Here is a 16578-nt window from a genome sequence, read left to right on the forward strand (position 1 = left end):
TTTATAAAAATATAATTTCCACCAAAGAATTTTATTAAACATTACAAATTATGTATAATATGCATAGTTTACATACAGCATTTAGTACTTTATGTCTAGAAGTACTCCATTCTCATCAAGGTCTTTTGAAGTTTATATAGAAAAAAAGAGATGCATTTTCAAATATTTTTTGCTTTCAGCAAAATTTACAATAAATGTAATAGATTAAGTAAAACAAAGGACAGATAAATTAAGTTTGCATGGCTTCAAATATAATGCAGTTATTGTTTCTTCTTTCTCCACTTTCAAAGTGCCTCATCATCAAGCTATGAAATCAAAGACGGATGTGTTGGTATTTCAAACCAATTAATCTAATAAGCATCATCAGAATCAGCTGATTACAAGCTTCTGGACCAATTAAAGGTCACTGGTCCCTTTTTTAACGCCTTTCAGTTTGAATCTACAGAAACAGCTCACTACCAGGTCCTCACTGCTATTTCCATTCGAAATTCTCCAGCATAGAAAACCGCTCACTGAGCAACAAGGTTAAGAGGCAAACACAAGCTCTGATCATACTGTTTGATGTGTGCTGGTAGTTTCCATCACAGAGGAGCATGTGATTCTATCATCCTGTCAGTCCTGTCAGCACAGAGGTGTCTGGTGGCTTCAGAAGGGCCACACATCTGAACAGTTCACTAACAGCCAACTTCACGCTATTATTACCATCGAAGCTGATGAACCATCAGAGTTATGAAAGCTGTCAATGTACAAACACTCCTAATATCACATCAAAATAATAATAAAAATTTTGAAGGAATAAATAATTTCACAGAATTTCACAACTAGCATGTTATGTTCCTGAAGACACACAAGTAAACAATACTGTATTTCCCCATGTTTTGTATGATCATAATTAATGTTTAATAAAGGTTAAAATTAAGGTTTAATAAATAATTCACAAAAATTAGTGTGTTAGTTATTTAGTTTTACAAGGGTAGAAATTTTTCTCCATGCCAAAAAAGGGGGGTGACTAGTTAGGGGTTAAGTCAAGCCTGATGCCTTGCACAGTGATGCATACTGTTTATTAGGGTAATTCAGCACTTTTAATATTTTACTTTAGTATCGGATCGGTACTCTGTATCAGTAAACAATACTGAATCTCTGGTATCGTAATCTGTATCTGAAACAAACAAGGCGGAGCATCCCTATAAACAAGTACAGAAACTCGTCAGGGTGGAAATGATGCCATTTCAACTGTGTCATAATTGTTAAAAATTAAATAAATAATTGTCACATTAATTTTAATCTTTGTTTAAATCATAACTGAAATGGATAATATAATATAATATAATATAATATAATATAATATAATATAATATAATATAATATGAACATTTTAAAATTTATATTTTATTTCTATATTTATTCTATAGCCAGAACTGTAGTTGGAAAGGAGTATATATTTACAGACTCTATTTAGTACTTCTATATGAGTTATTTATAATTAACTGTGATTTGAAATATAATATAATATAATATAATATAATATAATATAATATAATATAATATAATATAATATAATATAATATAATATAATATAATATAATATAATATAATATAATATAATATAATATAATATAATATAATAAACACTTAAAAGGGACCATCTCAATTGCAAATGTAGAAGGCAGCTGCCTTTGTAGACAGTAAACAGCAGGGCAGCTCACTAGGCAGAGTCTATATTTACTTTAAGAAAAAAACTAAGCACATACATTAATAACAAAAGTACTTCTATGAGTTACTTACATTTTAATGCGGCTTTAAATGTATATATAAATGTTATCAATTAAACTTCACATGAATTGCTAAGTAACACAGGGCCTATGCTTACTTTAAAACATTATTTATATTTATTAATTTAGCAGAAGCTTTTATCCAAAGTGACAAAAGAGGACAAAACAAACAGAACTAATGAATCCAAGAGAGAAAAGAATAACAGAAGTGCTGGACCAAACTTCAACAGACAATAATACATTTCTACAGCAGAAGAGGAAGTGCAGAACAGCAGACAGTAGAGAAGATTTTTAAGTGCAATTAAACCAAAAATTGTGAGTTAGTTAATTAATGTCTTCATTATTTACGCTCCACTTCCCATCAGGGTTGAGGGTTTATTTTTTGCGATAATGATGGTCTAACTGCACATTATCCATTACTGAAACTCTTTCATTAAAAATAATTGTGTTCAGAACATAAAGTACTGAAAAGCACAGAAAGTCTTTCTACTAACTTTAGAAATGTAGGTCTCCTGTAAACATCACTATCAATCATTGAGTGATTTTAAATTAAAAATAAAATATGCTGTCATGCTTCAGAAGAAAATGTGTTTTTGCTGCCTAAATTTCTGCTGTACCCTTGGTTCTCTGAACCTCATTTCAGTGAATTTTCCAATTCAGTTGTGAAAAGCTGGATGCCTATCCGCTTCATATACAGCGTGTAAAGGCACACACAGATACGCAAACATCAACAAACCTCGTGTTTGAAACTGAGCTGAAAGTTGTTTGAACATCTGAATTGCTCACTTAATGAAAAGGAGCTTTGACTGTGTTACTGCTGTGAGACACACAACATCTAACAATGGTTTTCTCTGTTCACAGCTGCATTTTACCATCCCTCAGTGTTTTAAAGGAGCAGAACTAAACTGTAGGAATAATTTAGACAAACACAAAAATTATATCATCTTCTATTCACACTCATGTTGTTCCAAACCGGTTTGACTGGCTTTCTTTGGTGGAACACAAAACAGGGACGTTTTGCATACAGTGTCCACACAGCTCCAAAAATTGTTACATTCCTATAAAGAAATATAAACACTGAATGAAGAAATGAGTAAATGCCCCAGTTTAAATACTAAAAATATAATATTTTTTTATTTAAATCATTAATATATTCATAAAAATATAACATCTATTTTAATTATATATATATATATATCATTTATCTATATTTTTATATATAGTTAAAACCTCAATTTTATTAATTTTTTTACATTTGTATTTATATATTTACAATTATTTTCTATATTAATATTTTGTGTATATAAACAAAAACATCATTCAGAATAGGACTGAATATATAAAAATAAAAGCACATTTTAAAAATTTATAAATAGGCCTACTGTAAATAAAACTGGCATGAAACATCCTTAAATGCCATGTATGAGATGAACGCAAATGAGATTTGGGAACTAGAGAGGAGTTAAATATATTCAATAATGAATGAACAAGGACTTCAATTTCAGTCTGCTCTTCACACAAGCCTATCACATGGCTTCAGAGGACTTAAAAAAACAGTCACATGGGCTATTTTATGATACTTATATGGCGCTTTTTGCCAGTTTTTGAGTTTGACGGAGTCCATTCTCATTCACTTTTATTATATGGAAAAGTACAACTTGGACATTCATCAAAATGTCTCATTTTGTGTTTAACCCACGAAAGAAATTCATACACTGCAAAATTTGAGATCTTGAGTTTTACATTCTGTTTTTGACTTGGTTTTTCCAAGTAAAAAAAAAAAAAAAAAAAAAAATTTAAACGAGATCAATTTACTCGTGAAGCAAAAATGCTTATGATATTAAGACTTGTTTTCAGAGAATATATCTTTAACATCAGTGTTTTTGGTACTACACTAATATATCTTGAAACTTCTTAAAGTGTAAACAAGAATAAGTCTGTCAGTGCAGTAAATATATTATATTTAATATCAAATTAAAAAACAAGTCCTGTTAGTGTCATGCAGTGTTGCCTCAAGTAAATTATCTTGTCTTTTATTAATTAAACTGTAAAACAGGACAACAACACTCATTAAGAACACTTATCAGCATATAATAACCTCTAATGAAGTCTTTTGACTTCATTGAACTAAACCAACCACTGATTAGCTAGTGTAAACCTGCACTTTTGCGAAGCTGTCCCCTAATTAGTCTACACTAAAAGTGTTTGATATCTTTCTTCGAAGCACATGCTAATAACGGTGGGTCATGTGAAACAGTAAACCACAAAGCAGAAAAAAAAGGTTTGACAGCTCAGTACAGCGAGAAATAGTTTAACCTTCAACTAGACAGATCAGATAATTAACAGCATCCACAACACACACACACACACACACACTCTTGGTCCACAGCCATATTGAACAAGCTCCGGTGTGAAAGAATCACAGTCTTTCGGCAAGCAGAGAGGGCTTGTGTGATGAAGCGCTCTGATTGGCCGTTGCTATAACAATAGGGGAGGAGAGACAACCAAGTGGGGGTGGAGACCCAGCATGATTATAAAATCCTTCAGAGAGACACATTTGCTTCCTGTATGTTTTTATTTATTTTATTTATTTTCTGTTATGTTTTCCCGCATCTTCTCCTGTCAGAAGGGTCTCTCATGAGCAGAAGTAGGAGGGAGCGCAGAAAGAGACGCAAGATAAACGCCTGTGCCTTTCTCTACTGCATGCACGCATGCAATGCATGCTGCAGACTAAATAAGACACCTCCAGTGTTGGATTATCTGTCTGGCTGTGTGCTGACTGCCTCCAGACCTGGAGGCCACCCTCCTCCTCCTCTTTCTCCTCCCTTTCACACTGAAGGAAGAGTAGAGTAGAGACGGTCTTCTGTTTGCCTCCTGCAGACTCCAACCACTCCTGTGAGTATGCAACCGTCTCTGTATTGTGACATGAACTGTTCTGACTTTATGACATGCTTGAGATGATTCTGACCGTGTTGTTGTTTAGATATAGACCGAAGCTGAAACCCTGTACATCTACAGTACATTTAGCACTGGAATAACGCCATATACACTCTTTCCATTCAGGTTTCGCTCATCTTTCTAAACCCACACACTGATGTGTGCTGACGTAATATATGTGGCTTCGGGGTCACGCGTGTTCAGCGGCGTGGGCTTTGATGTGCACATGATTCACGGCTGCGTGTACGGCCGGGACTATACATCTGTGGAGAGCTTCCTGAGAGTGGCGAGATGCTTTAAAGTGACACATTACAATGTTTACATAACACGCCTGCTTATTAGAGCCTATCTGACCGTACGCACACCACTCGAATGCACAAATAGAGTCGGTCAATAACATTAGTGTGAAGCAGGACCAGTGTGAAGCCACAATAGGCGCCTGGCAGTGGTTAATTAGTGCAGAAAGAAGCTATTAATAAATGAGTCATGCATCTTGAAGTCAAACAGCCCAATAGATGTGGCTGTACTTTTAAAAATAAATCCTATCTAAGGCCGTTTTGGGCTCTGTGGAGTTCTTAAGTTGCCAATATGGTGTTTATGAGAGTAAAAAGTTGTTGATAAAGGTCTGTAGATAAGTGTTTTGGTTTCTGGATCTTATCTGATGGTTTCCTATACAAGAAGAGAGTACAAAGTTATTTGTGAAACTTTAAACTTTAGCACACCGTGATTTGGTCTTCTGTCAACAGAGAAAGCATGAATTCGCAAGCAACTTGCACAACATTTTTAGATTTGAAGGTCTTGGAAAGCTCATGTGATTACAAAGATGATCCATTGAGGGCATGTGGAAAGATGCAAATCATGTTTACGATTGCTTGAGGGAGAATTACTTTTATGAAAACGTTAAAATAACTTTGGGACTGGCTAAATGTTTCTCACAAAACTTTAATGAAATCTACAGTAATTGCATTAAGTAGCAGCTCTGTCATAGGTGCTTCTTCTAAAATGCTTTAGGAGAAATTACATTTGAAACTACTGTGTTTCTACCGTGTTATAAAATGAATGTAAATAATACAGCTCAGATCATTCAGTTTTTGTAAAATGTTAAAAAATTTGAGAACTTTTTTGAACTTCAAGTGACACATGAGTGCAAAGCAATGGCAAAAGTCTCTATTTCATCTAAATACTGTCTAGAAGGAACAACTAAGACATTAAAAAAAGCCTTTATATGTGTGTGTGTGTTCCTTTCTCGAAAACCTGCGGAAACAATAATAGAAATGGATATTTTTATCAGTTACTCATCTTGACCAGTCAGTTTCCTCATAATTTGATCCACAAACTTTATTCCACATGTGGAAGATAACCTTAATTTAATAGACGGAGATAATATGAGGACAAACCTGTGATGTGGCGAAGACAATGGCATTATGTAAGGTTATGAGTTCCTTTATAGGATGAGAATATGACAGATCATCACCTCAGTCTAGACAGCCAGCATTTCCTTTCAAAGCTAAATTATCTATTTAGAAGAAGCAATTGTGGTTTGTTGGTCTTCTAACTCAGTTAATTTCCTTCCTTGGTTGTGAAGCCGTACCTTGAGAAGGCGATTGAAGATAATTATGCAATTGGGCCTAGGAGAACAGCACCAACTGAGAGGTTTTATTGCTCATTTCATCTCGAATATATATAGAGTGACGACTGCGAAGGTTCAGTGGCACACAAAAATTGTCCTAAGCAAAACATCTCATATATCATGTGCTTGGATCCGGTGATGTAAATGGCTCGGTGTAAGTGAGCAAAGTATCAGGAAACAAGAACAGTGCCTCCAAGAATGTCCCTGCTGTTTGAATCCAAGCTGGGATACAATTTCAGAGCCCTGTGATTATAAAGAATTGTTCTTTGCCATTCTTCTCCGGCTTTGAAATGGAAATGACACAAAATTCCCTGTCTACATAGAAATAACACATGGGGAGAATGAATATGCACAAACACTGCCCTGTTTTGTGGGTGATTCTTGTTAGTAAAAAGAGCTGCTGTGCTTTGATGGTGACAGGAAGATGAGAACAAGGTTGACCCAACATGGACACCAGGGCTACCATGAACAGCCCTGTTCAACCTCTTCACCATCTGCCCTTTAGCTATCTCTCCCCTCACTGGCAATAACCTCTGTTCACACCGCTAGCCAGCGTTTCTCAGTAACGTTCACACCACTGATGGATTTATTGGCCAAAACAAGATGCTGGATGTTGGTGGAAGCCAATGAACTTATGCAACTTATGTCAAGAAATGTTAAGTTTACATCAGGCATGGGGGAAATTACCACAGTCTTAATCACAGTATGAGTACATTTACACTATGGTATATATATCGCTAATCACAATGTAGACATTTTTGCATGAAAAAGGAAAAAGTTAATAAATAAAAATGTCTTATAATGAACTTCCCTCAAGTTGCAAATGAAAATAAAAATAAAATAAGCTTAAAATTAAAATAGTTCATCATAATCGATGTGTCATTTGTTTTATATAATATATATATATATATATATATATATATATATATATATATATTAGTATGTAATTTAGCTTTATATATTTGATATATAATATATTATAACTAATTATTTTGAACTTGAAGGATGCAAAGCAAAACCTAAGATTATTCATAAAAAAGTCATGTTTTATAACAGTTAAGTAAAAATATCAATATTAAACAAATCTTACCAAATGTTTTGCTCTTATTCTGACTGAATGAGGCATTTCTGTTAATGAGGCAAGTTGCAAAAAACGACCAAACTTATATCTAAACTGGGACACGTCCTGCTGTATATTTGACACGGACTCCATGATTGGCTGTCACTCTCACATGTAAATAACATAAAACAGAATCTCTACCAGTCTGTAAATCTCTACCACGTGATACATATCCTCACACCATCCAGCCCTTGTTTGCCCTAATCAGCAAATTGCATGTTGATATGTAAGCTTAAGTACTTAAAATCATGTGCAATTAACATAATGAGTAATTAAGACTCAACTAATTACATTCACAGAGAGACACACGCTCTATTGTAGAAATACAGTCAGTGTGCAAATTACACAATGACTTTCAGAAAGGAATTTCACACAACCTAATTTGTCTTTTGGTGCACCAAGCACAGCTAGATTACAATCGGTGATCATTTCGATACTATACTTTTAAATACAAAGTGCTGAAAACAACTAACAAAACCGACCCTAACAGCTATAGACTGAAAACACTTATTAAAAAACTAGCCTGTGTGTAAAATTATAAGTATTTAATATAATCATGTACTGTAAACATAGATAAACTTCTGGCCTTGCCTTCGCATTCTGCCTTTTATAGCTCGCACCTTGAATAGTCACTGAGAGAAAGAGTGAGAGAAAAAGAGAGATTAATCTGCACAGACTAATTATGCTGTTTAAGGTCTCAATAGGGCACCCATTGATTTACTAGAAATAACTTATAGGACTGAGTGCTTATTGATCGAGTGTGGTTTCAGCACTCTGATGACATCACTATAAATCTGTTAGTGATTACAGGAAATTAATGGCCTGGTAACTAGACTAGTAATTAGACCCTCATAATTTAACCCATGACTGCTACAGTTCTATATTACACGGCATATGGCACAGAGAGACACAGGTGTTTTTTTTTGTTTGTTTGTTTAATTACTACGTGAAAGGTTATCCATTGTACTGTGTATTTTAGCTCTGGCTATATATGTATATTCACTTACCATGAGCTTACCATCTCTGTCTGTCAATGTCAGAGCTGCTTTTGTTGCAGAACAAATGCATGTTTTCAAATAAAATGAATGATCTGATGTACAGTATTGAATTATTCATGAAATTTGAAATTTCAAGTCAAATATAGAAAAAATTAATAAATAAAAACCCCAGCAACTGCAACACACTAAAACCACTTAAAACATTTTAATACCTTCAAAGTAACAAAAAAAGACAAAATATGATAGCGACTGCACATCAACACAATAAAATTCACTCTGAACATTCTATTACAGAGCAATTAATTGGTAAGAATAACCTTGAAACCATTCAACAATACACTCTAAAATCTGGTTTGTTATTAACCCAAGGGCTGGGTAAATATAGGACAGAACCCATCTTGGGTTAATTTTGCCCAGCAAATTGGGTTGTTTATTTAACCCAGCATAAGGGGTTGATTTAACCCAGCTATGTTTTATTCATTTTACTATATTACTAGATTATTTTTTACTTCATACATTAAATAATGTTTATACGTTAAAAAACATTCATAACACAGTAACTACAGCACAGTAACACACTTAATCCACCCAGAATGCCCACAAACCCAGAAACCACACAGCAACATACTGAACACCCTATAAAGTAGAAACACAATCACACAAAGCCTAGAAATGCAATAAAACCCATACACTTAAACATTTAAAATTAGCTAACAACTGCACAGCAACAGACTAAAAAACAACCTTCCAACCACATAAAAATAATCTGAACTGCATAACAACCACATACAGTAGCAAAAACAACCACATACTGTAGCAACAATAAAAAAAACTTAGAACAGTGTAGCAATTACCTAGCAACATTAAACCCTCAGAACAGTGTAGCAATTGCATAGCAACACACAAACCATTAAGAACAAAATAGCAACCACATAAAAACACAATCAAAATACTCAGAACAGCCTAGCATCCACATAGAAACACTCAGAACAGTATAGCAGTTGCATAGCAACAAAATAAAAACACACAGAACAGCCTGGCAACCACATAGCAAAAAAACAAAACAAAACAAAAAAACACACATTGGTCCAAGTCCGGTCTCGAGTACAACTTCTAGTGACCTTAGACTTGTCACAGACTTGACTCGAGTCTTTGGGGCTTGAAGATGATTTCCGAGTCCAGGGACAGTTGACGGAACTTTGGCTTCAGCTTGTGTGGAATATGTACATATCGCCCAACTATACTCTCAGAAAATACAACTGATACAAAAGCTGTCACTGAGGTGGTACCTTTTCAAAAGGTACTTTATTTACCCCAATACTGTACATGTATATTAGCACCTAATATAAGGTACCTATAATATATAATACATAGACCTTTGGAAAAGGTACTGCCCCAGTGAACCTTCTTTCTGGCAGTGCATGTTTAGCACCTGTAGTTCTGGCAAGGTTTACATTTTCATTTTATATTGGTTTCGATAATGACTCAATTTCATTACATCTGAATTATTTAAAGTGACCCCTGGAATGTGGGATGACTCATATCACGGTGGGTTGACACATAAGACCTGTAATGCATGTTAGTCACTGTAAAGTCCCGCATGTGTTGCATGTGGCTGTTTGTGGTCATTTAACCCCTTCATTTTGGCATTTTAAAGAAAAACTACTTTTCTCAGATCAGTCTTATCTCGGTGAATCAGGGTGAGGATGTGCCACCCACAGTGCAAACAGAGCTAGTCATCCAGCAGCTCTGAAGTAGTTACCCTGTCAAACACACTTTTTTTCTATAAATTATCACTGGTTGGGGCCATTTATGGGTCATAACTTCTGTGCAGCCTCTAGCAAACCAGCATGGGTCCGGTTCCTTTCAACACAGCACATACTGACGTGTTAAATCCTGCACAGAAAACCATATTTCACATGTGGCTAGTCATTTAGCTGTATGGCTTTATTATCTGTGTTGTTGCTTATACAGACTCTGTTCAGCAGTGACAGACTCATTTTTTTAGTTATGGTAATATAGAATAGAAAAATCACAAATTAGAGCAACATTTAGCTCAAACAGAGACTCTTGCATATTTCTCATCCCAAAAGCTCCACAAAACCACACATCTTCTAAAGAGTTTTAGATCTCTGTAATATCTCACACTATGCTCAGATTTGCCAAGATACCAAAATCTGCATTTAAAAGAGGTCTCAATATATTTTAAATATATTTTAATATAGCATGTATACTATACAGAATATACACGTCTCCAATAGTTTTATGTCTGCGATCAAAAGTCAGAGGAGACAATACAAACTCAAACATATCAAATTATGATCAAAATCCACAAAATGTATATAATTTAACATTTATATACAATAATCACGCTTCATATAGTTTCAAAAGTTTGCAATCAAAAGTCAGTTATATCAATATAAACTCAAACATCTATTAAATTCTCCAAGATAAAAAATATAATATAATATAATATAATATAAAGTTACCAAGATAATATAATATAAAAAAATGTTTATTATAATATGATATAAAGTTACCAAGATTATATAATATAAAAAAAAATGTTTATAGTAATAACACGTGTCCAGAAGTCTGAAATTAATTAAATCTCAATATAAACCCAAAAACTCTCTTGCAATAAAATCTTCCAAGATAACATTAATTTAATCAATATAATATAATATGACAAAATAATAAATGTTTATACAATTTAGTTTATACAAAAAAATAAATAAAATTAAATTAACATTTCTTGGTTTCATAAGTCTGAAATCAAGTCAGTGATCTAAATATAAACAAAAATATTAAAACTTAAGTTAATTTCCACATATATTTTGTTTATAGCTTTAGCCTTAAAAAAAGACAAATGATTGCCATTAAACATGACTTAGTAATTTGAGGAGAAACACAGATACATAAGCATTGCCCAAAAGCCTATTAAGTCTCTTGAACTGTGAAAAGCAACAACTGATCATAAAAAAATCAGAGATAGACAGGTTACATAAAAGTAGTAGAGAGAGAGAGCTTAGCAAAAGCACTAGCGCTCATGTGTGCCTCATCTTAGCTCGTTCCCAGTAATGTTTACAGTAGCTAGCCTGCCGTTTGCAGTAAATAAAGGAAGGTCTTCACAGGAATGTTGCCCAGCATTTCAAGTTTATCCAGTTACTCATTAAAAGGGCAACATACTGACTTTACATAGAACAAAAGCAAAATGCTGTTTTTATGGATCGCTAAATTTTTTGACAACATCTAGGGACCGCTAGCAATCGTCACGGCACAGCAGGATGTGTCTAAAAAAGCAACAACATGGCCACGTAGTCTTGATAAAAAACAGTTAGCTCTTTCTCGCCAGGCTTGGTTTCACGTAACTGTGAGCCAGCTGAACGAAACACTAGCACAGCTATTAAACATGTTTAGCTGATAGTTGTTGGTTGTGTTTTGTTGTCTTTTTTTAAATGAGAGGAACACTAGAACCATTGTTTTAGCTCGACTCCTGAACATTTCTTTGGTTTGTGCATCTACATAACTAAAGAAAGAGCTTTTTGTAGTGCAACAAGACATTTCTGGCTCTGGTTATAGCGATGCTTACAGTGAAAACAAAAGGTCATCTTTATTGCTTCATCTAAATGGGATGGGGAACAACAGGCATTTATTGCTGCTAGGCTTTCTAAAAATATATAATCACTCCCTCCTCCAGATTTATGTGCATTTTGTTCCCATGTCAAGTGTTTACTCATATAATGAAAAGTGTACGAGCAAATGAGGGAAAATTATATGACACCGGCACTAACAACATTACTAATGCATCTTTCACAGCTCACTCCTTTCTGAAAATGACAGTCTAATGTGGTAGTCAAAGTAATATGCATCTTTATCTATGTCCACACATCCCATGAAGCCAAAGGCAGTGACAAACAGCTCTTCCTGTCATGTCGTTTTCAGCTTTGCCAAATATTAAGCTGTCTTCGTGTCCGTGGAAGCCATTTGTCTTAGTTTAATTGCAGGATTTTCAGCTTGACAGGCAGGAATATTGTATTGGGGCGATACGTGTGTGAGGTATCGCCATCCATCTTAAGGGGGACATCTCAATTTTACAACCGTTGGGGCCAGACGACCCGCTGTACGAGGTCAGTTACAGTGCATTCAATCAACCGTTGGCTCCAGATAATAAAATGGCTAGAAAGCCACTGGCGCCCAAAATGAAACGTTTAGGAACCAAATGAATTTAAGTCGCCAAATAACATAATCTCTCAATATAATATATGGTTGTTCAGAAGCAAAGTTCTCCCTTACAGTAAATTCAACCGTATAACTGGGCCTAAGGATGCACTGTAAGAAATAATTGTAATTTATATGGTACGGTAAATTCTATGGTAAAAACCTAATGTTCCCTTACTCTATATGTTGTAAAACTGTAAAAGATCTAATGAGACATTACATGTAATTTTTCATTAGGGTTTTACGTTACTTCTTATGTTGTTAAATTAATCTTCATTGCATTATTTTGTATTTTTAAGCTGGTTGTCAGTGTATTAAAGGGTAAAATAAAATAAAATAACAGGAGGTTAAATATCAAAGCATAATTCCTTCCAAAAAAAAAAACAACAACAAACAAAACAAAACAAAACAACAGGAGGTTCAATATCAAAGCTTAAATCCTGTCAAAACAAAATAATTAATAAAAAATATTAACACCATTTCAGCTGATTAAATGCAGTTAAGTTCAAATATTTTTCTGAAAAAAAAAAAACTACATACATTTCACATATTTTTTTAATAACCCACTAAACAATAGCCAGTACTATTTATATGACTTATTTGATATTTTTAATTGCAATACCAGTCATCACAACAAAAATCTACTGTGCATGTTTCTCTGTTGTCAACTAAACATTGACTTTTGAATGATCAGTTGGTGATTAAACTTGCAAAACAAACATATCAAATCAGATATGACAAAAAAAACTTTCAGTTCAGCTAGTGAGTCATTTGTTAGACCAGTTCAAACCAATATAGTTGTAAGTTTGAGAATGATTCATTAAAAAGAATCTGTTCATAAGAGTCACTTTTGTTTGAGAATCAAAATCTTGAGCACAGTGCACACTCTAAAGATGAAATTGACTAACATCTCCTCACCAAATCAGTGTCATAAAACAAAAAATCAATGCAAATAAAACTTTCCTGTCCACAGCAAATATAAATGTACATTTTTACTACAAATATGTAAATATTCTATTTGCATTCTTTAGCCCTGACAACTGACAACACAATAGTAAAAAAAAAAAAACGATTTTTTTTTTTCTTTTCTTTTTGGCTTCCTAAAAGAACAGGCTTTGGTGGACAGATGGATGGTGTTTTCTAGGAGGAATCCTGTGTAAATGCTTGTAGCGATGCCATTCTGAAAAACAAGGGCAACGTTTTGCTGGCATATTGGGAGTTGCAAACATCACTGAAGCATGCATCTGAACAAGCAGTGCTGTCACTGAGGCATAAACTAATCTGACCACAGGACTGAGCCCTGAGTCTTTATGTGGTTTGGGTTTGAATCAGAATTGAAAATCTGGGTTACTTCCTAATGCAGCCATTAAAGCATTATTGCAGTGGCAAACCATCTTTAGATGATGGACATGAATCTTCTGATCGACAGGTAGGCTGATTTAATGCATTAGATTAGATAGAACCTATACATGCATCAGTTTTAAATGTACCTAATATGATGCACGGATAAGAAAATTATCTTTGGAATCACACATGGGAAAGATATCACAAAAGACAAATCATCTTTTCAATAGCTCACTTCCTTCTAGACAACAACAGCAAGCTCAATATGAAAGAAAATATTTCTTATCTAATTGTTCATAAAATAAATTAAAATACAATAAAAAAATAAAATGGGAGTTTCAATATGAAAATAAATTATTCTCAAATTCAGTATGAAAGCAAATACTTCAAAGCAAATTATTCAAAATAAATAAAATTAAATAATATAAAAAGGATGTTCAATATTAAAGATTTATTCCTTAGAAAAAATAAAATGTAAAAAATATAAAAAAATATTATATATATATATATATATGGAGAGTTCAGATGCAAAAGCCTCTAAGTGCCATCTGAAATTTTCATCTAAAATTAGTATTTTTAATCAAGCTCCTATGCTTAGGTTGAGTCATTTTACTTAAATGGCAATGTGCAGGTCCTTTTACAGGCTATTAAAGTGAAATAACTGAACATAAATATAGGAGCCTGATAAAAATCCTAATTTTAGATAAAAATTTCAGATGGCACTTAGAGGCTTTTGCCTCTGAACTCTTCATATATATATATATATATATATATATATATATATATATATATATATATATATATGCATATTAGGAGTGTATATATAACACTCCTAATATGCATCAACTATTCAATCATTCGTGCCTATGTTAATTTCAGGAGAAAAATCTGTAAGAAGGATACTTATCTGAGAAATAGTGGGCAATCAGATTCTCTTCAGGCCATTTCCACACTCATATTTCTACCCACTAGGCCTCTGAGACTGAGATATTATTGTTTTTTAATACAGAGAAACTATCCACAGCTCTGTGAGAGATCATGATTCATTAAAATGCCAGAACAAAAGTAAAACACTCCTTTATTGTGTGTCGAAGGGCCAGGTGAAGGGGATTCTTGTCCTCATTAATCTGTCTAGACCCCCGACCGGTCCTGTTTATTCCACTTCCACTGTGTCCTCACAACTTTCCCAAAACTAGCACTGAAACAGAGCAATAAAGAGAAAGAGAGCGATCTGTGTTTTTTTCCCAAAACACTGTCCCTAGTTAGTCATTCCTCCCTTTACTGATTAATTCAAACAACTGCAAGGCTAAAGTGCAATGCAGCTCCAAACTGCCATTGTTTTCACTCATTTTATACTGAATATTGGCAAATCTGGAGGTAAAACGTGTCATTATCTGTTGCCTTTTATTATCAGCTTTACAAACAGCCCCGCAATTTCAGGCCCAAATGGTTTCAGGACTTTTAACACCAATGTCTCAACAAATCGTTGCAGCGGTATGGGAATATGAAAGCCAATGCAAGCGACTCTGGACATGATGAATGGCAGATTCCTGGATTTTTCCTGGAATAGCACCTTTATTCCCCCTGAGACGACATTACAGGAGTGCACTTCCAGATGAATGAAGATCCCCTGAGCGTCTGACAGGATCTAGGTCATCTTTTTACGGACACATATTAAGAGAGTCAAGAGTTTGTACAAAATATGATGACTGTTTCTGGATGAGTTGTTTTCTATAAAAGCTGCAATACAGTATGTTCAGAGCAAATCTAAACAAAATATCTCAAATGCATGAATGACTTTCTTTCTTTATATATATATATATATATATATATATATATATATATATATATATATATATATATATATATGCAGGTGCTGGTCATATGATTAGAATATCATCAAAAAGTTTATTTATTTCACTAATTCCATTAAAAAAGTGAAACTTGTATATTATATTCATTCATTACACACAGACTGATATATTTCAAATGTTTATTTCTTTTAATTTTGATGATTATAACTGACAACTAAGGACAATTACAAATTCAGTATCTCAGAAAATTAGAATATTGTGAAAAGATTCAGTATTGAAGACACCTGGGGCCACACTCACGCCAAATTGCTGCAGTAATTCAGGCAAAACGGAGCCCCAACTAAGTATCGAGTGCTGTACATGCTCATACTTTTCTTTTTCATACTTTTTAATTGGCCAAGATTTCTAAAAATACTTCCTTTGTATTGGTCTTAAGTAATATTCTAATTTTCTGAGATACTGAATTTGGGATTTTTCTTACTTGTCAGTTATAAACATTAAAAATAAAATAAATAAACATTTGAAATATATCAGTCTGTATGTAATGAATGAATATAATATACAAGTTTCACTTTTTGAATAGAATTAGTGAAATAAATCAACTTTTTGATGATATTCTAATCATATGACCAGCACCTGTATACATATAAATCTGGTCTTTTTAAAAAATGAAGAAGGAAAGAAAATTCTCAAAATTCAATACATTTTATATTTTGTTTAAAATAAATAAAAAAATAATATA

At 33.6% G+C, this 16578-nt stretch overlaps 1 protein-coding gene across 1 annotated transcript in view; it reads left to right on the forward strand.

Moving 5' to 3' along the window:
* Window positions 1-4316: 4316 nt before the first annotated feature.
* LOC132119662 (cyclin-dependent kinase 18-like) overlaps window positions 4317-16578 on the forward strand; it is a 55709-nt gene continuing 43447 nt past the window's right edge. Inside the window, exon 1 of the mRNA XM_059529817.1 lies at window positions 4317-4667. The gene's annotated coding sequence lies outside the window, so the exon portion shown is untranslated. The remainder of the gene's footprint in view (window positions 4668-16578) is intronic.

This window comes from Carassius carassius, chromosome 38 (assembly GCF_963082965.1).
Source record: "Carassius carassius chromosome 38, fCarCar2.1, whole genome shotgun sequence".
NCBI lineage: Eukaryota > Metazoa > Chordata > Actinopteri > Cypriniformes > Cyprinidae > Carassius > Carassius carassius.